Source organism: Arvicola amphibius, chromosome 2, assembly GCF_903992535.2.
Source record: "Arvicola amphibius chromosome 2, mArvAmp1.2, whole genome shotgun sequence".
NCBI lineage: Eukaryota > Metazoa > Chordata > Mammalia > Rodentia > Cricetidae > Arvicola > Arvicola amphibius.
In genome coordinates this window covers 148,546,356-148,573,078 of record NC_052048.2, presented here as the reverse complement: position 1 = coordinate 148,573,078, position 26,723 = coordinate 148,546,356, and the positions used below count along the sequence as shown (strand labels likewise).

At 50.0% G+C, this 26,723-nt stretch overlaps 1 protein-coding gene across 5 annotated transcripts in view; it reads right to left on the bottom strand.

Annotated features, from left to right (window-relative positions):
- Prkag2 (protein kinase AMP-activated non-catalytic subunit gamma 2) overlaps positions 1-26,723 on the bottom strand; it is a 267,184-nt gene that overhangs the window by 239,298 nt on the left and 1,163 nt on the right. The gene's annotated exons all lie outside the window — the stretch shown is intronic.

Sequence of the window (26,723 nt, the reverse complement as noted above, 5' to 3'; positions counted from 1 at the left end):
TAGAATGGACAGGGAGAACATGTTCTAGCCCAGTCTTGGCTTCACTCACGGTGGTCTCTCTGCTTCTAGAGGACCCCAGACTCACAGCCAGAAGGACGCAGACGAAACTGACAACCGCTCCTCTGGCTACAGCACACTTCCATGGCTTCGTGGGTGGGGAGCTTCACAAAGACACAGAGTCCCTAGGACCTGGGCAGGTAGCAGCCCTGCCAGGCTTAGTCCCTCTGCCTCCCTCAGTCCACTCAGCACCCTGGCTGAGGAGTCTTAGTCTGTCACCCTCATCTCAAGCTTCCCAGACACGTCCTACCTGACTTCCTGGCCACAGAGCAGGAAGAGCAAGGTTCCAGATGCACGAATCAGTCTTTCTGAACCTAGAAGGGAACGCATCGTGCCTCTGCTGTCCCCAAACCCAGGCTTGCTGGCTTCAAGTCTACAGTGATATTTACAGTGATATAACTATTACAGAGATCAACCAGAAGATACAAGGAAAATCCAAAAAATGAAGAAATCAAGTAACAATGTAGAACAAAGGAGGGTGGCATCTGGAAGCAACTCAGGAGCCACCCATGGGTTCTACCACCCATCCCTGTCCACTCTCTTTGGGCCTCAGTTTCTCCACTTAGGTTATAATGACTGTCCATGACCCTGCTTTTTGGTACCCTATGTGAGCCATCCTGCTTGCCCTCCCATACGCTGCTGACACGCTCGCTCTTCACGAACTCTCTATTCATCACGGTTGGAAGCTTGCGACCGCATCACCTGAAAGAGTGACTCCCTCACAGGGTTTAAAGAAAGGTTGCCTCTGACCTTGGGGACTACCAGGGCAGGAACTCTCTGCGGTGTCTGGTTCTTGGGATCCAGAACGCTGGTCTGGCACCCTGTTTGTGACCCCTGGGTGCTAAGGCCCAAGCTCACCTGCAATGCCATTGATTCACTGGGGAGAAGCCTTCATGGAGCCTGAAAGGGACTGGGCTAGACAGCTCAGCATAACAAGAACTGTACTTCCCCGCTGACAGCCACCATCTGGAAGCCACGGCAGAGGAAACAGAGCTTGGCAGCTCCAAGGCTTGGGGCTGTACCTACGTCCCCAGGATTCTGAGAAAACCAAGTAGGGCTCAACAGGAGACTTTACTTTCTCCTGACAGGCATGTGAAGGCTTTAGCAGCTAGCTGGAAGACCAACAGGAGACTGAACCTGAACATGCATGCCAGGTCTTGCAAGCATGACATTTTGTATTACATTTGTAATTAGAGAGGTAAGGGTTAAGAAGATATTATCTAGGTTGCCTCCTAGTAGAGGCAAAATCGTTTCCCAGCCACTGAGAGTCATGGCAGGGCAACAGATGATAAGGTAGCTGTCTTAATCACTGTTCTGTCACTGTGAAGAGACACCGTGACCAAGGCAACTCTTATAACAGAAATCATTTAATTGGGGGCTGGCTTACAGTTTCAGAGGTTTATCCATCATCATCATGATGAGGAAGCATGGTGGCACACAGGTAGACATGGTGCTGGGAAAGTAGCTAAGAATTCTACATCGTGATCTATAGGAGAGAGAGAGAGAGAGAGAGAGAGAGAGAGAGAGAGAGAGAGAGAGAGAGAGAGAGAGAGAGAGAGAGAGACAGACAGAGAGACGGAGAGAGAGAGGGAGAGAGAGGGAGAGAGAGACAGAGAGGGAGAGAGAGAGAGGGAGACAGAGAGGGAGAGAGAGAGGGGGAGAGAGAGACAGAGAGACACAGAGAGAGACAGAGAGAGACAGAGAGAGAGGGAGAGAGGGACAGAGAGAGGGAGAGAGAGACAGAGAGAGAGGGAGAGAGGGGGGGAGAGAGAGAGAGAGGTGCTCTGGGCCTGGCAGAGGCTTTTGAAACCTCAAAGCCCACCCCAGTGACACACTTCCTCCAAAAAGACCACAGTTACTAATCCTTTTAGCCCTTTCAAACAGCTCCACTCTCTGAAGAGTAAGGATTCAAATATATGAGTTTATGGGGAACAATCTCATTCAAACCACCACAGTAGCTGAGCAGCAGCTCTCAGGGATAATGGGTTCAGAGGGAGAATGGGCTCTGGGACCCCAGAACCCTGCTACCAGCCCTGCTGAGCTACCTTTGAGGGGTCTCCAGGGAGTAAACGTGGGTATGGATGATGGCGATAGTGGAAACAGTGAGTAATGACGGCAGGGATGGTGAATAATTATGGTGACGGTTGGTAGTGACGGTGATGGGTGATAGTAACAGTGATGGATGGGTAGTGATGGTGTTGGGTGGGTAGTTATATTGATGGGTGGTAGTGATGGTGATGGGTGGTAGTGATGGTGATGGTGGTAGTGACGGTGATGGGTGGTAGTGATGGTGATGGGTGGTAGTGATGGTGATGGGTGGTAGTGATGGTAATGGTGGTAGTGACGGTGATGGTGGTAGTGATGGTGATGGTGGTAGTGACGGTGATGGTGGTAGTGACGGTGATGGTGGTAGTGATGGTGATGGGTGGTAGTGACGGTGATGGGTGGTAGTGATGGTGATGGGTGGTAGTGACGGTGATGGATGGTAGTGATGGTGATGGGTGGTAGTGATGGTGATGGGTGGGTGAAAATGAATGAATGTGGATAATATGGTGAAATTGGGTAATGATGGTGGTCATAGTGGGCAATGACTGCGATGATGGTGATGAGGTGGATAGATAATGGTGATGGTTAATGATTGACAGTTAATGATGATGACATCAGTAATAGCAGCCAGAAATGGTAGTCATGGTGGCTAATATGGCAGCATGGGACCAAGGTCATATGGCTAAGGATGCTACAGGCAAGCTCTTTGAACTGCAGACCAATACACAGGTATCCACATCTACAGGGGTGCACAGCCCTCGGGGCCTACATGACTAAATCGTGGGATAGCTCAGAAAACTGGCGTACAGCAGAACTATGTTTCATTTTGTAAGGTCCCAAGGCTTCTACCCATCAGACACCTCCTTTCAGCTCTAGAGTATTTTGCAGGATCTGGGCCCACCATTCCCACGGAACATGGCATGGGACCATTGCCAGCCTGGCTTGGCCATCCCACGGCTGTAGCTGTTGCTATGCTTTCCAAAGCTGCTGCTCTGTTATTTCCCCTAGAGTTTAATAAATCATTCACCCCTCCAAAAACAGCTAATTTGTGGAGTAAAGTTGAGCCACTATCTCGCTGGTGTGTTTCCAAAAAGGATGAATGGATTTTTGCCTGAGGCTTTTGTTCCCAAAGCAGTGTGTTTGAAATGCTGGTCCCAGGATCTCACATCTCTCTCTCTAGCCACATTGGGTTAGGGTGGGAACAGTAGGGGGGTGGGGCTTACAAAGATGTTTAAAGTGGAATTGAATTGGGACCACTTTATTAGATTAATTAATCCTTAATTAAATAAAGAAAATAAATTCATTTGTAATCAGCTGTCTGAAGATTAATCAGGCCCAATTAAAACATCTAGACCCAGACCTCTGTTCTCCACAGTGGTTGACAGCACATGAACGTTTGCATCCCTTTCTCACCCATCCAGGAACAGATGACACAGGCTCCATCATCCTTGGGGCATGTGAGACACAAGGCCCTGGCCCCTCGGAGCCTCATAGCAGCCAATGAGAAAAGACCTGCCAGCCCTTAAACGCTTTGGCTACAGTGTGCAAAGCCAAAGCCTCCAGGGAGGATGTTCAGGAGGAAAGCAACCAGGTTGAAATGGTTTTGGACTCTCCCTGTGAAAACGCCAGGACACTGAAGACCACGGCCTTAAGCCCAGTCTGGAAATCTAGTCTCATTGCGGGCACACAGCAGCTGCCATGCAACCAGCCCCAGTCATACTATGCAGCCGCACAGGCACTGGCAGCAATATTCCTCCTAGGATAGGCAATTCTCTTCCTGAGCTGCTGGCTCTTCTCTGTCCTGGAGCAAAAAGCCCTGGGGTGGTAAGCTGAGGTACGTTGGGCCTGACTGGGGTAAAAACCCACGTTAGGAAGAATTACCCTTGGCTGACATTCCTCCATGAACAGCTGTTTCTCTTTCTCAAGCCACCTTCTCTAACTCTTGTCTCCAGTGCCCCAATCCAACTGTTCATCCTACCCATGGGCTCTCGGAGCCTGAGACCTCCACAAAGCAGCCAACTAAGGTTCTCTCCTCGATGTCCCTGGTTTCCCTCTCCTGTGCTTCCAATGTGTGGAGGACCAGTTCTGAGAACCCTAGTTCCTTAGCGATGGGGATTGGCCTGCACTGGCTCCTAGGCACAGCCTCGCCTTGTTCTCACACAATAGGCTTCATTTCTCTGTGGTATCAAGCCAAGAGGTCACACCTCTGTAGCTGATTACTGGCAGGGAGCCTATCAGGCAGGAGCTGGTGGCCAACACAGGCTTCTGGGATCCAAAAGCATCTTTTTCTGGCTCCATTAACTGGTATCGTGCTGCACTCCGACACAGGGAGGATTTATACCACAGCAGTCAGCAAACGCTGAACATCAGAGCCGCTCTTCAGTAGAGCTGGTTAAACATTTACCTGTACCCCAGGGCCCGCAGACTGGCACCCCTGAAACATGCAATGTAGGAACTGGTCAAAGTGCAGAGGATGAGCGTCAGCATGGAGGTTAACCACAAATGGGAAACTATATAGGCCTCCTTCCCTCGAGACGCAGGGACTATTCAGGAAGAGGGAGCAGAAGGATTTTAAGAGCCAGAGATCAGGCTAGACCAGAGTGAAACGATGTCTTCTGAGGGCATCAACTCATAGAAGCGCCATTGTCTGTGCAAGCCCTGCATAAGATCAATATAATCAACACCCCAAGCTGGAGCACAGGAAGGGATCAGAACCTTCACTCCTAGCAGAGGAGCTACAGGCAGCTGATGGCTTTGGGGGAGGAAGAGTCAGGATTTCTTAAGGGTATGGCCCCTGGTTGGTCAACAAGGCCAGCGGATGGCCAAACACCCATGATTATATGAACAACACAAACTGGTCTTGGTGGGTTATTAAAGTGTGTGGGGGTCAGCAGGTCAACACAAAGTCATGAGGGAGCAAAGAGCTGGGGGTGAATCTAGGAGTTAGGGGAAGAGTGGGATGAATGTGGCCAAGATACATTTTATGTATATATGAAACGCTCAAAGAAATAATAAAATAATTATATTATAAAAACATGCTGTGTGCCGGACGGTGGTGGCACTTGCCTTTAATCCTAGCACTAGGGAGGCAGAAGACGGTGGATCTCTCTGTGAGTTCCACCTTCTTGTGAGTAGAACTCTTGTGAGTTCAAGGCCAGCCTAGTCTACAAAAGCTAGTTCCAGGACAGGTAGGGCTGTTATACAGAGAAACCGTGAGCTGTTATACAGAGAAACTGTGTCCCGAAAAAAAACAAAACAAAAACAAAAGCAAAACAAAAAGCAAAGTGTGCAGGAATCACTCTGCCCTCCCCTCCCAGTCTGTGGAGTCCAGTTGCGAAGATGAGGCTGAGGGATTCAGCTTCCAAAGCACAGGCCAGGAAAGCCCTAGTGTCAGTCAGCGTCTCCTCCAAACTTCATGGAATAAATGCAGAAATGAAGAAGGGGCCTAGGGGCTTGCCCTAACAAAAGGATTAGTGCACTCGGGAGCAGGAGGGAACCAGCTAAGCCTCCTCTTGCCCTCTGCCCTCCACCATAAGAGGTCATCATGTTCTAGGCACCACCTTGGAAGCAGATGTCATCAGACAACAAATCTATCATCGCCTTGATCTTGGATTTCAAAGGTTCTAGAATTTAAGAAACTTCTTTCTCTCTCTCTCTCTTTCTTTCTTTCTTTCTTTCTTTCTTTCCTTCCTTCCTTCCTTCCTTCCTTTCTTTTCTTTTTTACATTTTACCCAACTTTGAGCATTTTTGTTTTAGAAGCACAAACTAATTTCTGAATGTCTTTGGATGTTTCTGGAAATGAGAAAACAAAGCTGAGTGTAACAGCTAACTTTAAAAGTTACGATTGGATATTAGTTAGCATACACATTCTCATTTGACCTTCCCAACTCAAGAGGCCAACATGGCCTCATCCCTGTCCCCTGCTCCCGATCAAGGTAGAGGTGGCTGGCATGCAGAGTGGGTTCAGGCAAGGCTGCTGGCCTAGGTGAGGTGGCGTACCACTCCTGCAGCTCCTCTTGGTATTCTGAATAAAGATGAGCTGCTGTTTGTGTCTTCTTGTGTGACCCCGGAGGGAAGGAGCAGATACCTCCTCTGACTTGGCACATTGCAGGAATGGAGAGAGGCAAGGAAGCCAGGAACAGTGCCAACAGGGCTTCTATCTCCCCGATACTTGGCTTTCTCCCTTCTGTGAGAGTCTGAGACATGCAAATAACTACAGGGGAAACCTATAGTCAAGATTTTCTGTGCCTCAGTTTCTCCAGGTCTCTGCCAGTCTCTAGGTCCGGAGGGACATAGGACCACAGACAGACTGTGAAAAGCAACTGCCCCTGCTGCATTCCTGACCTACGGCTGCTGTAACAGACCTCCACAATAGGGGCAGGGCTTAAAACAATAGCAACATATTGCCTTGTGGTTCTGGAGGTCAAAAGTCCAATATGAGCTACGAGTAGGACCAGTTCCCTCTGAATCTTGTAGGGGAGACTCTTTTCTGGCTTCTCCCAGCTCCTGGGGACCCCAGCTCACAGGGGCAGATGCCTCCCTGCCTTTGTGGCCACACATGGACTCCTGTGTTTCTCTGTCTTTGGTGTCCATCTTTTCTCCTTGTAAAAAGATACCAGTCAAACTGGATTACAGGCTTACCACACCAAAGAGACATCTTAATTCATTACATAAAAGACCATACTCTGAGGAATTTGAGGTTAGGACACCCATATATCTTCTAGGGGGACACAATTTCCCCCAACATCTGCCTTTGCTGAGTGGGTTGTGTGAAGCCATACTTTCCAATGAACCTTCTGCTAAGCTGATGAACTGATTCAATGACGGTGGAAAGTTTAACAAGCTGATGGCCCAGAGACAAATGACAACTTATCTTGGGTGACCTTGAGCCCCCTTAGCAGCCATCCATCCATTGTCCACCTCTGTGTCTGAACTAACATTCTTGTGACTCTTGGAAATGTACTAGCAGACCGCAAACGTCCACCAAGACTAAGAATGCTGTCAGACAGCCTCTGAGGCCTATGGCAGAGGGTTCCCCACTCTGCTGTGTCCTGCCTGCCTGATGCTGCCATCCTCAAACTGTTACAACACAGGAAGATGGAATTTGGGGTGACTTGAATCTGTGTTCCTAGGCCACAGTCACTCGTATTTGGCTCTTATCCCCTTTGAGGTGGGAGTTGTAGGTTTTTTTTTTTTTTTTATCTTGACAGCTGTAATCTGGAGAATCTCATTCCTCCTGCCTCACCCCACCCTGCTACCTGCCAGTTTCCAGAACATTCTGTGGCCATGCAGAGTCTCTCTTGGACTCCATGGCTCCAGCATAGGAAACCTGAGTGCTGAGGGGTTGCGGGGACGGGCAATGCCAGTGAGGAGGCTGGGTCTGGTGCAGGGTCTACAGAAGGCAGCAAGGTGAAGGTGGGGAGCCATGCCACTGCATATCTGACAACAACCTGGAGACCTTAGCTGGAAACTGTTGCCTTAAGTCTTAATTCAACATTCCAGCAACTCCCTGGGAAGGGAAACATGCCCAAATAGGCACCCTGCACTGAAAGACAGGGTCATATGTGCCTGCTTACCGAAGTTAAAAAGAAACTAGCCAGCAGATGCAACATTCCCTAGGGGTGGAAGAAGTGGGGATCAGGCAAAGGGGACCCTCCAGTAGGAGGTGGGAGACCAAGGCTCAAGCAAAGCCACTAGCCGTGCTGGATGAGCAGGCCGAGGCTCACACCGGGCGCAGGATGCCTGAACTGAGGTTTGAATCAGGTGGGCAGATCCCCAGACTCTCGCTCAGCTGGCTCTGCCACTGTCCTGCCTCACCCACAACTGGTGCTAGGGGAGACTGCAGAGGCGGAGACAACGCTGAAGTAAATCAGTTGGAGTCACTGAGGTGTTCTGTGTGACACAGCAGGGACGGGGGTTGCGTGGGGTGGACAGGAGTGGGTATTCCTAGGGGTATGTGTGCATGCGTATGGGTGTGGAGGCCAAAGGTCAACTCAAGTACAGTTCCTCAGGAGCCATCTACATCTAACTTGTTTATAGAGATGGGGTCTTGGTCTCCCATTGGGAGCCTAGGCTCACTGATTAGGCTGGGCAGGCAAGCTCTTCACCCATGAGCCATCTTGGTCATGAGCCATGACACAACTTGTAGTCACTGAGTTTTAATTCTGTCTGGTGCCAGGGAGATTAAGAAAGATGCTGAAGACCAGTTCCCACCCCCACCCCCTTGGTTTCTGACAATCTTGTTGGAAGCCATCTGTCAATACAGAGCAGAAGTCCTCAGTCAGCGGCTCTGACATGACCAGAGGCCGAGGCTCTTTCCTCCAGCAGTGCCCTAAATTCCTTGCCTTCCCAGAGTTAACCGAAAGTGAGCCACTTACAGCTTCGCCACTGAGCCGACTGGCATGCAAGGTTTCTCTCACTGGCCTGGGGCGAAACATGGAAAACCAAACAAATGCAAAGCTGGGGAAGCAGAACCTGTAGCGCACATTGGAATTCAGTCAAGTCACGGTACTAAAACCAGGCCTCTTCCGGTGGTGGCGGGACCGTGGTTTTCCAGAACCGGAGCAACGTCTCCCACTGCAGCAGTATGCTTGCTCCAAGCTCTCTTTTGAGGCCTGTGGGCTTGGTGTCTTTGGCATAGAAGCAGCTTCTGCTTTTGCTAAACCACTTCCCCTTCTGGAACCTGCTTGTCCATCCCCCTCCTCCCCACATTACACCTCTACCAATGACAGCTGCTGGCTGTGATCCTGGGTATGAGGCTGGGCACCGGGGTGGGGATCTGTGTTATGTACAACAGGTCTGAGCGGCCCTGATGTTCACTCTGCCGTGGATACTTGGCTTCTTTGGGATCTCTACAGAGCTGACTGCCCAGGCACATCTCCATGTTCCTAGTGCTCCCACTCAGCAAAATTTGCTGGCTTTTGGATTCCTCCTCATTGTTTAACCATTAACCCTTGACACCCAAGGAAGATCATTCCCGAGCCCATCACTTTGCTTACTGGAGATGGGCCAGAAGAGCCACAGTGGATACTTGGGGGGAGGGGAAGCACAGGATGTCTTCCTCATCCATAGATCCCTCTGGATCTCACATCCCAAACATCTTAATCTTCTATTTTCTTGTACACAACTTCTATCTATTGCCTTCAAAACACAGGCTGCTACACTCCACTTCCTGGGTGGGAAGTCAGGACCTCTCTTGCTAACCCACCATACAGGTGAGGGGCAGCTGGCAGGACAGCCACCAGTGAGCCCCGAGCAGGGCTGAACTGATTTCTTGGCTACCCCGTCTCCCGCACAGTCCACTCCCAGATTCTAGAAAACGGCCTGCTCTGAAGCATGTTGCTAATGGGTACAGCTTTATCAACGAACAGACAGAGTCCTGGGGTGTGGGTTGCTGGGGCAGACTGAGACACCATTAGCATGTGTGCTATGGGCAGTAATAAAGAGAATCCCAAGACTGTGACCCTTAGGAGAGCAGAAGACACATTTGTTGCCTGGGAGACCTTCCTAGGGTCTGCCTCCAAATTGCTAACCACAGCAAGGGATGTTTAGGGCCCTGATAAACACCAAGATACCCAGGGTTATACAGAAACCCAGTCACATTAAGAATACTTTTTGTCTCCCACCTTCTTCTTCTTTCTCTCTCTCTCTCTCTCTCTCTCTCTCTCTCTCTCTCTCTCTCTCTCTCTCTCTCTCTCTCTCTCCCCCCCTTCTCTCTTCCCCCTCCATATCACACTAAATAAATATCCAACCTCACTCTGAAAAATAAAAAAGAATATGTTTTGTGAACTTGGCAGTGGTGGCATGCGCCTTTAGTCCCAGCACTCAGGAGGCAGAGGCAGGTGGATCTCTGTGAGTTCAAGCCAGCCTGGTCTACAAGGCTCCAAAGCTAACAGAGAAACCCTGTCTTGAAAAACAAACAAGGGAGGAGGCCTGGGAGGGCAATGCCAGGAGCAGGAAAGAAATCTTTGGCACACAACTGAGTGCTCTTTAAGCTGTAGATGCTACCATCTGCCTAGAGCTCTGAGGAACTGCTCAGCCCATGACCTCTCTCGCTCACTGGTTCCCACCTCTTCTATTCCAGCAGCAGCAAAGATGCAAAGAGAGAGAAGAGCACAGCCCCCACTGGATCACATCCCAGCTCTGACAAAACTTTAACCTCCTCTCACAAAATGGGGTCCCCAAGGGCTCCCTCTGAGAACCTTAAATCTTGGAATACCTCTCCCTCTCTCCTTTGAAACCCTTTGCCCCCCTCACCCCAGGAGATGTTGGGGGGAACTTTTTCTGCTCAGATGTTTTTTAAAAACAAGTGGTGATCATGAAAAGGCTAGCAAGAGCTGGGCTGCCGTGTGCTTCCCTCAGGCACAGCCTTCTGGAAGAAGGAAGAACAGTCCACGGCTGGGTGAGGGCAGCCAGTTCCTGGAAAAGAGAAATGAAATTGGCAGACTCAGCAGAGGAGGAGCCAGCAAGATGACAGGGTGGTCGATGGGTGACGCGCACTGTTAAACTCAGCTGTTTAAACGCTTCTGGCAGGCTGTGCTGTGGGTGAGTCACGTATGTGGTCGGACTCTGTCAGGTTTGGGGGTTTAAACATGGTCACCTATTGGACACGGCACACGTTAATCTGCTTTCAGCCACTGCTCTTCGTTGCTCAGCAAACAGGCTCATGCCAGGGCCAGCATTTCACACTGCAGACCACACTGCTTCCTTCCAGTTACCAAAGCAGAACCTAAGACCTCTTGTTTCATAGGTGAGGATGCTGGGACCTCTATGCTAGGCCTACTGCTCCCCTGACTCTCCGGCAAGAGACACGTGAATGCCTAGCCAAGAACCCAAAGACAAAACTCTATCCTGCTCTTTTTCTGCATGGTCAGTCTCACTGCTCCTGCTAGATAGGAGGGCGGAGGTGAACCTTATCTGCTTTAAACCATAAAGTATTTAAGTTTTGTATTTGGAGCCTGAGTTATACTATAATGTGTATGTATGTCTCTTTACAGTCTTTCTACAAATAGATGCACATGTGAGTACACAGACATGCACACGTACATATATGATCCTCCAGTACCTAGAAACATGTATCATGTTTTAAGGTTTGAGAGAACAAGTTTACAAAGGTCTCTGACCTCCATTATGATTTCATGTGAGGCCTAAGGCCACAGGACCTCTTTTCTCAAGGCTCCCCAAACACCTCTGGGTAACCCCTCTGCCATGTCAAAGCACTTGGAGGCAGATTCTTGTGCCCAGGCACAAGAGCTGTGTGGCATCTCTGTCAAAGCCAGGCAATGGGAATCCGGCTACCAAAGGGCACTAACACAGACAGTGAGGGCTCCAAGGGACTCTGAAGACCACTTACAGCAAGGCCATTGGGCCCTCTGACAAAGCCTCATTTACAGATCCAAGCAAGAACTGCAGTTCAGCACTTCTGGCCCCAGGGCCAAAGCTCTGGGGACAGCTAAGCATCAGGGTGCCTGACTCATGGGCCATGTGTTCAGGGATTCTCACACTACTGCCTGAGGGAGAGTGGACGGCAAGGGAGGTCTCAAGCCAGGACCACATACAAGGTCACAGCAAGAGAAAGAGAATGCCGGAGCAAGGGAGCAGCCTCTCTGCCAAGCCTTCTATGGTGGTGGACGCCACTGCTCACATAAGCAAGGGTGACACCTGCAGGAGTGGCCCCCAGTTGCCAGCATGCACAGGGTCACATCTCACTGACTAGGCAAACTACTCAGGCTCCAGGATGTTTCCACTCAGAGCATAGCAGTAGGCAGACAGGTGCATATGATTGCACCATAAGGAAAAAGTGGGTGGGCAGGATGGGGAGGGGAGCCCGTGGGTAGAAACTGGCGTGATGGGAACAGGCCCAGAACCATGCCTACACCTCTACCATATGGATCCCATGGAGATTGCCTGTTTGCTTGCTTAAATAGAAGTTACCTCATTCCCATGACAGCTACTAACATAGCCTCCACTACCGAAGGGGATGCTATAATATGGTAAGATGAGAAAGACTGAGAAAAAGAGAACAACAGCTGCGAAGACACACACACACACACACACACACACACACACACACACACACACACACACACTGTTCTTGCCAGATTCAGGATACATTTGCCAGATTTCTCCAGTAAATGAAGATATATATGTTGAAGCACAGTCTTTCAGTCTGGCTTTAAATTCACTATGTAGCTGAAGATGACCTTGAACTTAATCTTCCCGCCTCCACCCCCTAAGTGCCGAGATTACAGGCGTACACCACTGCGCTCAGTGTGGGCAGTGCTGGGGATTGAGCCCTGAGCTTTGCGCTTGCTGCGTGAGCACTCTAACAACTAAGCTACAACGCCAGTGCAAAAAAGATGACTTTTAAAAAAGTCGTAATTTGCTCAAGCCTGCTTCTGGCTAAGCTCCTTGAGTGTATCTTTGCATTTGCCATCAGCCCTCAGGAGGTATTCCTTCTGCCATTTCACTAGTTCTGGGATGCCACGGAGTGTGTCCAGTCACCCAGCTAGTGAGATGGGCAGCAGAGAAGAAGCCAGGTCCTCAAAGCCCCCGTTCCTCGTCACAATCAACCCAAGACCTACAATACCAAGGGAACTGGAGCAGGTGTGCCAGGCCACATCCGTTCAGGCACAGCCTGCCCTTCTTGTGAGATTGGCAGCTCCTAGGGAAAGATGTTTGTCCTCTTTATCTCCCCCAAGTAGGACGTGAAGGGGGAGCGAAAAGAAATCTCTCTGGAAAAACTGTGGATTTAAGAGACAACCCACTGGTTCAACCTTCAGCCCTGCCCTCTCCAGCAGTGTCCCTTGGGCAAATGACTCATCCCATCTGAGCCTCTATTTCCCTGATTATAAAATTGGGCAACAAGCAGAACCAGGTCAAGCTGTGATGGGCTAAGTGACAGAACTTTGAAAGAGTCTGGCATGGGGCCATGTGCTGAGTAGTGTCCAGCAAAGACTGGTGTGAAATTCTCTTTCAAAGATGACCCGGGGTCTAAGACGTGGCCCTGCTGTGCACATCACAGCGTCCCAGAGGAGGCTGGCCTGCCCAGGGTTGGCCGCTGCAGCCACACCAGGCACTGGAACTGGGTCAGAAGGCAGGTTTTTCCAGCCTGGTGAAATTTGGCTCTTAGGAGACAAAACCAAGGGTGGAAAGAGATAGGTAGAGAGACAGAATAGAATGAAAGGAAGGGAGATGAGCAAAGCAAGAAGGAAGACAGTAGCAAAAGATACTGTCGGGTTGTATGCAGCCCCAAGCCTTTGTACAGAGGCAGTATCCTCTCGGGGGTCCAAAAACAGCAAACCAACATAGTTATGGGAAGCAACATTAGAAGGGGAAAACATGCCCACCGAAGACCCGAGAGTTCTTACGGAGAGGGGGATTCGAACACCAGTTAGGCAAAGGCAAGGAGCCTTTCCTGGCAGAGAAGGTAATGAACGTCCAGCGTCATGTGAAAGAAGACAGGAGAGATCAGACCTGGAAAACGACATTGTACTTGGCTGGGTGGCACTGAGGATCGTCCTTTCTGCTGGCATTTTCTCAGGTTGCACACTGCCTTCCAGCACCATCTGTCTGGTCAGCACAGTGGTTCAGCATGTGGGCTCACATGCCAGACAGCTACAGTGTGATGCCTGGCCTGGCTGCCCCTCCTATATGGCCTCTTCCCAGTTTTTCCCACTTGCATAAAGGAGGCAACAGTAGCACCACCCACAGGGCCACTACAGGGATGGGAAAGGCCCTGTAGATGGGGTGGTGGGTGGGGGCATTCAGTCTGTGCAGAATGACTTTTGTTTGACCTTGACATTCCATGGAATTAGCTACCAGACTGTTGGAAGCCCATACTCACCTCACACACTCCCCATCTAAGAGCCAACCTGGGATATCTGTTAAGAAATTGGCCAAAGCTTCTTGAGCTTCCGAAATGTGGAGATTGTTTTAAATTCTTATTCATGCTTGCATGCTCTGGTGTCTTCTGTCCCATGTTGGTCTTCCAGGTACCATAGAGGCATTTGTTCAGGATCGGACTGAGAGGGTCTTGGTAGGCATTAAAACACCCAAAGCTCCCACATGCTCTGCACTGGGTTTCTTTCTCTCTATCCTCTCTTCTCCCTGCTCTGGAGGAAGACAGAGAAGACTTGGGGGAAAGCAGGAGGTCCTGCCTCCCCACTGATTCGGGACCACACCACGCCTGATGCTGAAATAATTCATCATGGCTACTGCCAAGCATCCTGTGATTCGAGTTTCCTAAGGCTGAGGTGTATTTGGCATGACCCTCTAAACCAGAGGTGCCCTGGTAGACGCTAAGGCATCCATAGGCAGTGTCCACGATGGAGATGCACAGCGAGGGGCTATGCCAGCACACGGTACCTGGATGCTGGAGTCATGGTGTGGTGCCCGTCTCACTCCCAGAGGCCTCTCCTTCTTATCCGAGTCAGAGTCAACAGCAGGCCAAGACATCCCTGGCCTCAATGATTCAGAGTTTCTAGAGACTTCTCAGACCAAAGAAAGTTCTAGAAACCCAATGAAAATAGACTGGCCACTGGCCAACACTTAAATGTTTCTCAAATCGGTCACAGGAAGTTTGGAAAACACAGGTCCCCAAGACTCCAGTGCAGACAGAAGTAAGAGTTTAGTGCTGGTGCTGCCCAGGGAAGATGCTTCTCAGGGGCTGTGGTCCAGGGGAGACAGTGGGTCATCGGGTCGGGAGCAAGCCACAAACCGAGTCCAGCTGCACAAGGGAGAGAACTGGAAACTGTACAGTCAGACCTTCCTGATGTGTCACCAAACCTGAGAGCAAAGAACGAGCGAAAGTTGCTGGGCCTGTGGTGTGCTTCTGTAAGGAAGACCGAGTAAGCTGGGTAGTGGTGGTGCACACCTTTAATCCCAGCACTCAGGAGGCAGAGGTAGGCAGATCTCCCAGTTCGAGGCCAGCCTGGTTACAGAGTGAGTTCCAGATCAGTCAGGGATATACAGAGGAACTCTGCCTCAAAAACAAACAAACAAATAAATACGAGAGAAGGCAGAAAGCACGGTACTGGGAGGAGCTAAGGCCTGCCACTTGAGGGTGGAGCCTACTGCATGGCCATCCTCTTATACAGCTGAAGGAACTGTGCTCAGATGATGACAGACTGACTTCCCAGGGATGGGGGCAGGGGAGCAGACATTAATGACTCCAGGCCACCCCTGCTGCCCAGGCCCAGGCTGGTACCAGCCTATTTATCCTCTTGATTCCCAGTAGAGGCTGTTAGTAAACATTAGGTCATTGGCCCTACTCTCTCTCCAGGGCTAAGCCTGTCCTCTCTTTACTGTGCTTCACCCTAAGGTGACAAGGGAGTGTCCCCTGCCCTCATTGAGACAGAAACCATATTATGGTGTCAGGTAGGAATCCGAGGTCCCAGAACTTACTCAAGTCAGCGTGCTAGAATGGAGATTGAAGTCGAGGCCCTTCTCCTCATAGACTGTCTCCAGGAGGTACCCACAATCTCCCAGTGCACTGAGAGCCACTCTAACTCCTGCGACAACATCCCATGTGGCTCTCAAGTTCCTGACGTGTGGGCGTAGTTCTGTGCTTTCTAAGGCTCTGTACCTAAGCCCACAGCTCAGGGTCACTTTCCCTCTAGGCCCTGGGCCTATCTCAGCGTATGTAAGGAGAGTTGCTGGATAAATCTGGAAATGCATTCATACAAAGCCCTACACTGGATATGACCAAGCATATACTAGAATGTCCAAATGACAATGTCTTCCAGCACAGTGTTCCTAGCCTGGGGCCATCCCTGGCTCCCTGCTCGGTGGGTGACCTCAGCTGTGTTCTTAAGTGGCACTCTAGTGTGGGGAAGCAATACTTCTCGAATTTCCATGTCTTGCCCATTCCCCATGGAATCTCACTTTATACCTCTCAGTCCTGAGAGGGGATCACTATTCCCATTTTACATGTAAGAAAACCAACTCCCACATACCAGGGACCCAAGTGGGAGAAGTGGTGAGCTGAGGGGACAAACGGTGATGCCGAGATTGCAGTTCTGTTCCCTTGCTCTCAAACACATTCTTACTTAGGCACATGCACCTTCTGTGGAGCGCGTGAGCTCCATCCCACTTCCCTGCTCATGCCAAGATTCTGTTCTTGAGGATCTGCAATGAGTGACGGCCAAGTCCCTAGTGGAGACCAGCAGGTGGCTGCTCCCGCCTCCTACAGTACCAGGAACTAGAGGTTCCTGGAGCTGGTGAGGACCAAGGGCCCCCTCCTCCCCCTCTGTTTATCAGGCTAGGTGCCAGACCAGCTTCCAATCAAAGGATTGTCTTGTCACCAAATGACTCCTGGCAGAGTAGGAGTGCTGCCTCTTGTCAATTAGCTTGAGCAGAAGACCCGAACAGCTTTCCCAGTTAGGAGACGAAAGGGAAAAGATGGAGACACAATGATGTTCCCAAGATATTTCCTCTCATTAAGTCTACAAGACGCAATGTCGGTGAGATTTCTGCCCGTGCACACATGTGTGTGTGTGTGTACAGGAGCATGTATGTGTATATGGAGGGGGTCAGAGGTCAAGCCCTAGTGTCTTCTCAGCTGGTTCCACCTCTCACTGAGCTTGGAGCTCACTGATCCCGCTAGGCTGGCTGGCAAGCCCCAGAGATCCACCTGCCCCTGCCTCCTCAAGTCCACACCTAGTTTGCATGCTTGTTTCACGTAGGTGTGGGGGATTTACCTCGGGTCCTTGAGCAGCACTTTACCAACGGAGCCGTTTCCCTGGACCTTCGCTTTCAATAAGTGGTTTTCATAGGATTAGTGAATAATGGATTCACTCAGATGTTGAGAAATGAGTTCCTAAAGATAGCCAAACATTTTGATTCTCAAAATCATCTTAGTTTTTTGTCCATTATACTTTTCAGCTGGCCTGGACATTTCCTCCTTCTCTCTAATAACGTGGGCATCTGGGGTTGCAATGTTAGGAGTCATTTCCTCTGGGCTGACCTGGGAATCCATACTTGTCATCTTTCAAGGGGCTTAGGGGCTAATTAAGGAGACGGACAGATACATCAGAGTAAGGTGATTAGGCTCAGAGAAGGGAGTTGCTAGCACTCAGTTAATGCCTTGCCCAAGCTTTTCTCCTCTTCTCAGGGACCATGACCACAAAAGCTCAGCCTTCTCTCCTCTACCTGGGGGCAACTCCAAAGGGCATCCCACTTCCTGAATGTCCCTGAGGCTGGCTAGGACGTTTGTGGTAACTGCTACACAGCCTGCCTGTCCGTCTGATTCAGCTTGTTCTCCTCTCTCACTGCAGGCCCAAAGCCAAGGTTCAGAATCAAGGGTCAAGAAAAACCTCAAGGAAGGGAACGCAGTCACTGGAGGCGTGTGTCAGCACTGAATGAGGAACAGAGACAAAAGTGCCATCTTGACCTCAGCAGAGCAGGGAATCGTGAACCAGTGTTGCTACCCGCGGGACTCGACCTTGTTCCTTTCCTGTGCACTGGTACTGGTAAGACCACAGAAGACAGAGGACAGTCCAAAACATTTCAGGCTAGCCTGCAGCCTGGGTTTGTGTTCACCTCTGTCCCAACTGCTGCTTTGAGCTAGCACAAAACAGAACTATTTTGTTGTCATCGTTTGAGGATATCTCCTGGCCTCTAACCAAGAGCTGGGCCTCACCTCTAACCTTGAGAAATGTTCCTCTCTTCCCAACTTGATTGAAATAGAAGACCCGAGTCTGAGCCCCTGGTTTACCGCTAGGTTGCTATGGAACCGCGGTGGGTCATAACATAGGCAGGATGGTCCAGGTTGAAGCTTTTGTTCTCTCTGGGTTTCCAGGAAGTACCGCAAGCTCTTTGGGCCACTTCTCTTGGCTGGTACTCAGCAATCCAACGGAAGGTCACCTGGGCAAGTTCTGCCCTTAGACTGTTTGCTACTACTATCCAGTGTTTCTCTGTCTTACAGCAGAGAATATTTTATTACTTGTGCCCTGAGGCCGTTTCAGAAATCTCAAACTACATTTAACAAGCAAGAATGGCGTGGACACAAACAACCTCTCTATCCTAATCCTGGCTTCTCTCCAGGGCCAAAATACCACCTCGGACACTTACTCATCTTAGCTGACAGAAACGGGATGCTATCACATGCCTACCCGTGGGAGAACCAGTTCCCCTGGCACCTCTCCTCCCATCACGTGTGGACCCTTGAAGACCACCTGGACCCAGGGAAGGCACGGCAAGCTGGAGAGACAATCTGAATTTTCCTACTTCTTAGACCCTGTGGTACCCACAAAACATGGACCTCTGTGAAACAGCATAGCACAGAGTACATACGAACACAGGGATGGCCAGGGCCTTAGGTCCAGGGCCTCCAGGAATGACCTTAGAGTTGAACTCACTTGTCTCATGCCCATGTCTCAGGTGGTCCATCCATCCCTGCCTGGTGAGTGATGTGGACAGCTGCAGGAGAGAGATAAAGTGGTACTCTGCTTAGCTCCCTATCCTCTATCCCTACTTGGACCTGGTCCCTGTTGATAGAAACAGGTTCTAACTACTAGAGAGGGGGGCGGGAGAACATCCCATTGATGAAGGCTGATACTTGGTCCTGGAGTCTTCTTCCACCCAAGGATTCATCATCTGGCAAGTGGGCAGCCCAGGGCAGCTGATCTCTTATCTTCCACACCGGGTGCTCTTGTTAGGGTGCCCTGTGCTGTGTGGATATCTTTCTTTCATTGGCCCTCTCTCAAAGAAAACCTAGAAAAGGGTGTTGCTATTGCTAGTCTCCACTGAGAGCTATGAATTGTCACAGATGAAACACAAGACCAACCCTAGACAGCCTGAAAGGCGTGAAAACACCTTCTGCTTGCCGTTGCCTCTTCCTTGGCCCATACTTCATTTAGGTAACTTTAAAATCAGGTAACTGGAAAACGTTCTGAAAAATAAGTGGGCTCTGAGGTGATGTCTCCTGAAAGTTTTCTCTCTCATTTCCCCTATTTTTCCTCTGATCCACTCAGCTCCTGACCAGGACATTCAGTTTCTGGCACCTTTTGCTTTTGTGGGGACTCCAGACACTCGGAAGACCCGAGGGAGGAGTCTCAGTCTCTCAACTCCAGGACTCTTGGCTTCCTCCATTCCTGGGTTTACATCTTTTGACTTTGAGTTAAACATGACGAGCAAACTCAACCACCCGGGAAACGGCATCTTCCCATTTCCTCCTTAGGCATTCCACCAATCTCAACAACCCGGAGCTTGTCAGCACCAAGTCGAAAAACAGCCCCCGGGGCTGTTAAAGAAGCTTTGAGCATCGGATAAGAAGGGGCCTTCATTTGCTTGGTCGACCAGCTGTGACCTCACACTCAGAGATTAGCAGTGGAGCCACGTGAGAAGGGAATCATGTCCCTCGGACTTAACCACAGGGGACTCTCAGGGGACTCCTAGGGAACTCTCAGGGGACTCCTCTGCCATCCGTGGAGCACATATGTAGCCAGAGTAGAGGAAATGGTTAACACTAGCTGGCTGTGCAAGCCCACCACCACCCCACAAGCAGGGAAGCGCCTCCTGTTGGACTCTGCTCATTCACTCAAACTACTCAACTCTTCCACTACCTACTTTGAAAATAACTAAATCTCCATCCTTTACTTCCTGTTGACAGGAAGTCTTCTCTGCCAACTCAGGGCTTGCCACAAGTCAGTGGGATAGCGCCTGAGCCACAAGGTTCCTGCCAGGGCCCTGGTGTTTTGGTGTTTCTAGCTGGGCAATGAGATTGCTGATGAATGTCCAACAGGGGCCAATTGGCTCTCAGTAGCCCCGATTCCCAGTTGCTTTTCTGTGAGGCAGAGGTCCATCATCACCATGGGAAGCTTGTTGGGCAGTGAAGCCCCGTGGGAGGGCAGTCTTAAAAGTGACCTCCTGTTGTTCCATGAGGGCAAGGAGGAAGGATGGCACAGGGCGAGAGCAGAACTTCTAGGAAGAGGGAAATGGCCTGCTGGATGTGCAGGCAGAGAACCACATGTTTGCGCCAGGGAGGGTGACTGAAGATCCTTTCAAGTCTGTATTCTGGGTCCTCGGCTAGGTCCAGAAACGGCAGCTCCATGAGCTACACTCCCCCCGGCCCTAGGAACAGAGTACCCACGGGACCTGGTTTGAAATAAGAGCTAAGCTCAGACGATATTGCCAGGGTAGGCCCTAATCCTACGCGGCTGACACTCTTTAAAGAGGAAGAACGTGAGCATGGCCACCCAGAGGGGAAAGGCGAGATAAAAATGGAGGCAGTGCTGGCAGGAGAGCACCACAAGCCGAGATGTGTGGCTACTAGGCAGTACAAGCAAGGGGGATCCTCCTCTGTAGACAGAGAGTATGGTCCCTCCAACACCTTGACACTGGACTTTTGGCCTCTTGCCCGGAGAGGTAGGTTCCTGTGGTTGCCTGTCTCCTGGTTTGCAGTGTTGCATTGTAACAGACACAGAGACCTAATCCAGTAGGTTCCCTGCCCGAGAGGCATGATAAAATCTTATCCCCTCTGTTTCAAAAGAGACATGTAAGCGGGCATGGGGGAGCTGTGGTGAGCAAGTGGGGTGTACCCTAACCTGGTCATGAGGGGTCCTCACTGCCTGTTTTCTGCTGACACCCTGCATTGCTCCCTCCTCCATGATGGGAACCTTAGTACGACAGGACGGGGAGGAAGCTGAGCGCATGATGAAGGCTGTGGGGCTGCTCTGGGGCCACCTTTGTTTTTCTAGAGCATCACTTCTTGGCCCTGCCATGTACCCTCTGAGCCCCACATCCTGGGGCTGGGGGCAGAAAACCATCAGGGGAACGAGGTGTATCTCCCTCCTCCCAGTTTCCACTCTGCCATGTTTTCCTAAGTCCCGCTGTGGGTATGCATGCTAGCCATTCTGTACTCAAGATCACTGGACACTAGCGAAGACCGGTCTAGGAAGAGCCTGGCCTGCTCTTCTGTTGATAGCCTGGAACCTGCACCTTACTTTATTTACGTCCAACCTATTATGTGGCAGGCACAGTGCAAGACCTGGGGACTTCACTGGCACCAAGATGTCCATGGCCCCTACCTCCCTACAAGGGTAACTGTAGGCATCTGCTACCCAATAGATACTGCCACAGCTTTCTGCTTTCAAATATGGCAAACTATGGAGACTTAAAGCAGTAGACTATGATTCTATCTCTCATAGTTCTCTCCTTCTGCAGGAAAGTTCTCACAGTCTATGCTGATCTCTGGGGTCAGCTGGTAGCTCATCTGGGGCGGGACTCACAATAGCTCTGCTCACGTGCCCAGCTGACTCCACAAAGGCCAGCTAATGGAGGACAACGTGGTTGTGTGTCTAGCAGGCAGTTCAGGTGGCCTCAAATCCAATGCTTTCTCCAGTCTGTTGGTCACAACAGGACACGGGATATGGAGTCATAGATTCTGCCTCCAGACAGGAGGCCCACAGGTCACAGTGTGAGGAACTTGAGTACAGTTAATAAATCAGTAACTAATTCTCTAGATCTAACTAATGTCATTAAATAATTAATACACACAACTCTATTATATACTGTTTAAATAATATATACCATAATGATAATAAAAATTTCAGTATATATGTACTATGAGATATATATACATATATATACATATATATATATATATACATACACACACATACATTACAAACAAGGTAGAACTGAAGTCTCTACTTGACTCCATGCCCCAACTGCATGGGCTGTGCCCAGCTGACAGTCAGTTGGCATGCTGTGCCCACATTCAAGAAGCCCACTCACTGAACAGACCTTTAACACGAAATCTCTGACATGGCATTTAGACATTGTTAGTATACCCAGAACCACAAGTCCTGGCCCCACCCACACCCCCCGACCTGAGCTGCTGAAGCTTCTGACGTCTGGGTCCTCCAAGAGTTTATGCTCACAAATACCCAAAGATGCACCAAGCCACTGAAGCATAGCCTATGACGCCGACTCACACTGGCTACTCCAGCTGCTGGCTAAGCTTTATTTGGAAGCCAGAAATATCCTGCCATTGTCAAGCAATCAGTAGTAAAGGGTAGTTCTTCTCAATGATGGATGGGACAGTGCAGATGATTTATGAAAGATGTATAGATGGTGTACGGATAGAAAGAGATAGATGGCTAGATGATTGATGGATGGAGGTGACAGATAAGACAGGTATACAGATGATACATGGATACTTGAATATAAACAGACATGAAGAGATAGATGATGAATGGATAAAGATGATAATGTGAATATTTGGACAGAGTAGACAGATGATGGATGTATGGATAGATGATGGATGTATGGATGGATGGATGGTTGGATGGATGGATGGATGGATAGATGGACAAATATTACATGGAATTCAGATAGATTAGATAGACTACAGATAGATAATTGTCTTAGTTAGGGTTTTTTACTGCTGTGATGAAACACAATGTCCACACGCAACATGGGGAGGAAAAGATGAATCTGATTTGCACTTTCATAGCACTGTTCATCATCAAAGGCAGTCATGACAGGAACTCAGACAGGGCAGGAACCTGGAAGCTGATGCAGAGGCCATGGAAGGGTGCTGCTCACTGGCTTGCTCCACATAGCTTGTTCAGCCTGCTTTCTTATAGGGCCCAGGACCACCAGCCCAGGGATGGCACCACCCACAACTGGGTGGACCCTCCCTCACTGATCACTAATTTTAAAAATGCCTCACAGCTGGATCCTATGGAGGCATTTTCTCAACTGAGGATCCTTCCTCTCTGATGACTCTAGCTTGTATCAAGTTGGCATAAAACCAGCCAGTTCAGTGATGGATGGTCCACAGATGGAAGGATGGACAGATGGAAACACAGATGACACACAGAACCAATGGCATGAGAGCAGAAGAAATGGAGGCTGGAATCCAACTGTTTTTAAACCCAGAAGGTATCAGAATCCCATGAAGAATTTAATGAATGACAAAGTCATGGGTCTTGTCTCAGAAATTCAGATTCAGTAGGTTCAGACTGACACCTAGGAGTTGATATCTTTAAAAGCATATTGGACAGTGCCATTATACTCAAGCTGGTTCAAGAACCACACTTTGATAAGCCCCGCCCTAAACCCTTGCACACACAAACTGTCTTAGTCAAGGACAAAGCTGAATGTCTTCCCCAGACTCCAGCTCAGGCTGTTTCAGTGGTGAGAGATGCAGAGAATACATTGTCACCTGCTCCTCCAACCCCAGGGACAGAGCACTCTTCCTATTCCCATGCTCTCCAGGGACTGTGGTCCCAGGCCCACCACCAGCACAGAGGGCACTATGGCCTCACACAGGGTGAGACTCTAGCCACACAGCAGGTGGCAGTGTCTTTAGCTCACTGGAGCCTAGTTGTGCCACCACAACCTTCTGACTGGCCAGATGCTCTTGGCTCTATTTTTAGTCTGTCTCCAGTGGCAGCGAAGGACTTCAGGAGCTCCTCTCCCAAGAGGGCTGGGAACATGTGTATTCTGTCACTAATGCCTGCTAGGTGAAGACCCTAAGCTCTCTGGGAGCTCCGCTGTCACACAAGGTCCTGCCTCCCTCACGCCTTCCTTCCCATCTTCCTGGGAGCATCCTCCAACCACCGTCCCCCCACTGAAGGGGGCTCTCAGTCTCTGACCCCCAGAAGTCTGCCAAAGCACTTCATCTTGCTGGTGTGTCTGGCTACTTTCCATGAATTTTGTTCCTCGCATTTTAATGAATTCTCAGTTGAGGCCCCTGAGAAAAGCTCCCAGACAAGAACTTAGGTTTTGATGGATAGTTTTAAGTTAAATAGCAGTAACAAAGGAGTACGGAAGAAGTTTCAGGGAGCCAGACAGGCTATGAGGATAAGCTAACAAGTGGACTCCCCTGGGGGAAATGGTAGCATCCTGCTGGGTTCTCCCGAAATGGTCTGTGCAGCCACATCAGAACTGTCTACCCAATGCCATCCTACTTGGTGGAAGTCTGTCCTATCGGCACTGTGGTGGTTTGGATGAGAATCCCCAGGACCCTATATTTGAATGCTTGGTCCCCCGTTGGTGGAACTGCTTAGGATGCACCAAGAGGTGTGGTTTTGGGGAGGAGGGATGTCACTGGGGGTGGACTTTGAGGTTTCAAAAGCCTATGCCATTCCGTTAGTAACCCTCACCCCTGCCTCGGGCTTGTGGATCAGATACAAGCCCTCAGTTACTGTTTCAGCACCAAAGTAACTAACACAAACACTATGCCACCACTTGGGGCATTCCCACATTCAGCTGAACCAGCCGCCAAAGCTGGGAGGAATCTTTCAGACAGGGAGAGAGATGCATGCCCAGAGCTGCCCACAAGGCTATGGAGGACTTGGGGCAGGTGTGAGCATAGGGACAGGGTCTTTGCGGCAGTTCTCCTGCCTTTGTGAGCAATTCTTGAGTCTTGGCTGGCTTGGAATTGACTAAGAGATCTCTTTGCCTCTGATTCCAGAGTAGTGGGATGAAAAGTGTCCGCCCCTATGCCTGGCAGAGCCTGGCCCTCAAGCCAGGGTTGTCGGAGGAGATACAGGATACCCAATTAAACAGGGGTCTGCAAAGCAATAGACCAGTTTTAGTGCAAGTATATTCCAAATGTGGCATGGGACATACTTAGGATTAGAGAAAAAATGCTGTTGTTTGAAACTCATTTTTAATTGGGCCTCCTCTGCTTACTCTCTGGTGACCTTCCTTCAAGGTCCTTCTTGATCTGGTCCCAGACCATTCCCTTCCCTAGGAAACACTGCATTCCACGGGATCTAGAAGCACCCTCTCCTTCTGCATCTGATGTGGTCTGGTGTGGTTGTCTGTCTCTCCCGCTCTCCACAAGCAGCTGCTGTGGAGCTGACCTGTCATCTTATATCTGGGCTTAGCTGTTAAGCACATGTCTGAAGTCCCTAGTTCAGTCTCTCCTGGCGTAGTAATCATGAGGTCACCATTAGTGGGGTACATGAGAGAAACCTCTGGTCCCACCAGCAAACACAAGCACTCTGAGGAGACAGAACTCTCTCTCCCTCAGACCTGGACCTGATCCTAAGGGAAAACACCAGGCAGAGGTCACATTTGGTGAACAGCTGTGACAGTGGAGTGAATGCCGCTTTCAGTAAGGGCTGGGTTATGTCAGGAACATGCCAGAATGTCCCAGCTTGCACACTGGTTTTCAGCATTCAGAGTGGCCTAGCAGTCCCTTAGCTGGTGCTGGATTTTGCCCTATACTGCCACACTCATCACCCACTGGCATGGCAAACACACGAGTGGGGGATCAGTCTCTCCATTTGGCCTCAATTCAACGTGGCTTGCTCAATGAACGTTATTTACTCCCTCATCCCCCATCCTCTCCTTGCCGTGCCCACTTTTATTATTTATTTTATTGAGACCGTTTGCTATGTAACCCAGGCAAGGCTTAAATTTACAACAATCCTCATGCCTCAGCCTCCTAAGCGCTGGGAGCTCTTTCTTGTACCCTGGCACGCACGTAATAACCACACGAGTATACAGCACTTTACATTGTAAAGAGCTTTCCCGTTTATTATTTTATTTCGACCTCCCTACAAGGTGGGAAAATTGGCACCATTTTCTGGGACAAACGGGACAAGCTGAGTGGTTAAGGGGCCAGCTCACATGCTAACCACTGTTGAACAGATATTAGCAGCAGTGTCTAACTTTCTAAATGTCTTACATGGGCAATGTACGTAGGAGTGTTTTTCTCAAATAAAGCCCATATTCCTGTATGTTCAGGTCACTGATGGACTTATGACTTGCCCAGATGGCCAACTTTAAACTGCTCCCCAGAGCACCCATTAGACATGTGGGGCTCCAAGCCCCAAGTCTCCATTCAGTATTGCGCCCCTAGACAGGAATTAAACGGGGGTAGGTAGCATCTAAAAGGAAGGGTTTGGGGGGTCAATACAGTAGGAAAAGACTACGATTTCCTCTTCATGGTGAAAATGAGTGGATAGCCCTGGCAAGCCAGCTCAGCCTATGCTGTAACAGGGATCAGTGATGCCATGAGGTAGTACTGGCAGGAGGTGGAGCTCACTTGCTGTCCCACACTGCCAGCATGTGCGTTTGTAAAAACCTTTGCTTGGTTGGTCATCGCTAGGTTATTGCTAAGTACGGATTCCCTTAGCGGGTAAAGCTAAGGGCTGAGGTACACCTCCTGCGACCTGAGCCCCACCTCCACCCCCATGGAAGTGAGAACAAGCGCCCTTGGGCTAACTTCTAGGGCAGGCCAGACTGATGGATGCTGAGCACTGTGAACAAGCTACTCTGCATGCTGCTCCCTCTGGCTGTTTAGATCAATGTCGCCAAAGTCCAACCAAGGTGGCAGGGTGGTGATCTGGGCTGAAGTTAGCTACAGTTCTGTATCGATGAGGGCACCTCTAACCTCCAAATTCCACAGAGGCCCAAAATGTTCCTGGAGTCAAACCGAGAGAATCACAGCAAAGGGACCCCAGCCGCGACTCACATGAAACTTGGGAATACTGGTGCGGAGGGAGAGCCATTTGGGGGTGCATCCACACCGTGGCCCCCGCGATGTCCCCACCCACTACTCCTTTCCTCGGTCCCTGGCGGCCGAGCACAGCTCCACCCCTTAGAGCTCAGTCCACACCGTCCTTTTTCAGCAAAACAACACAACTCACCACCCC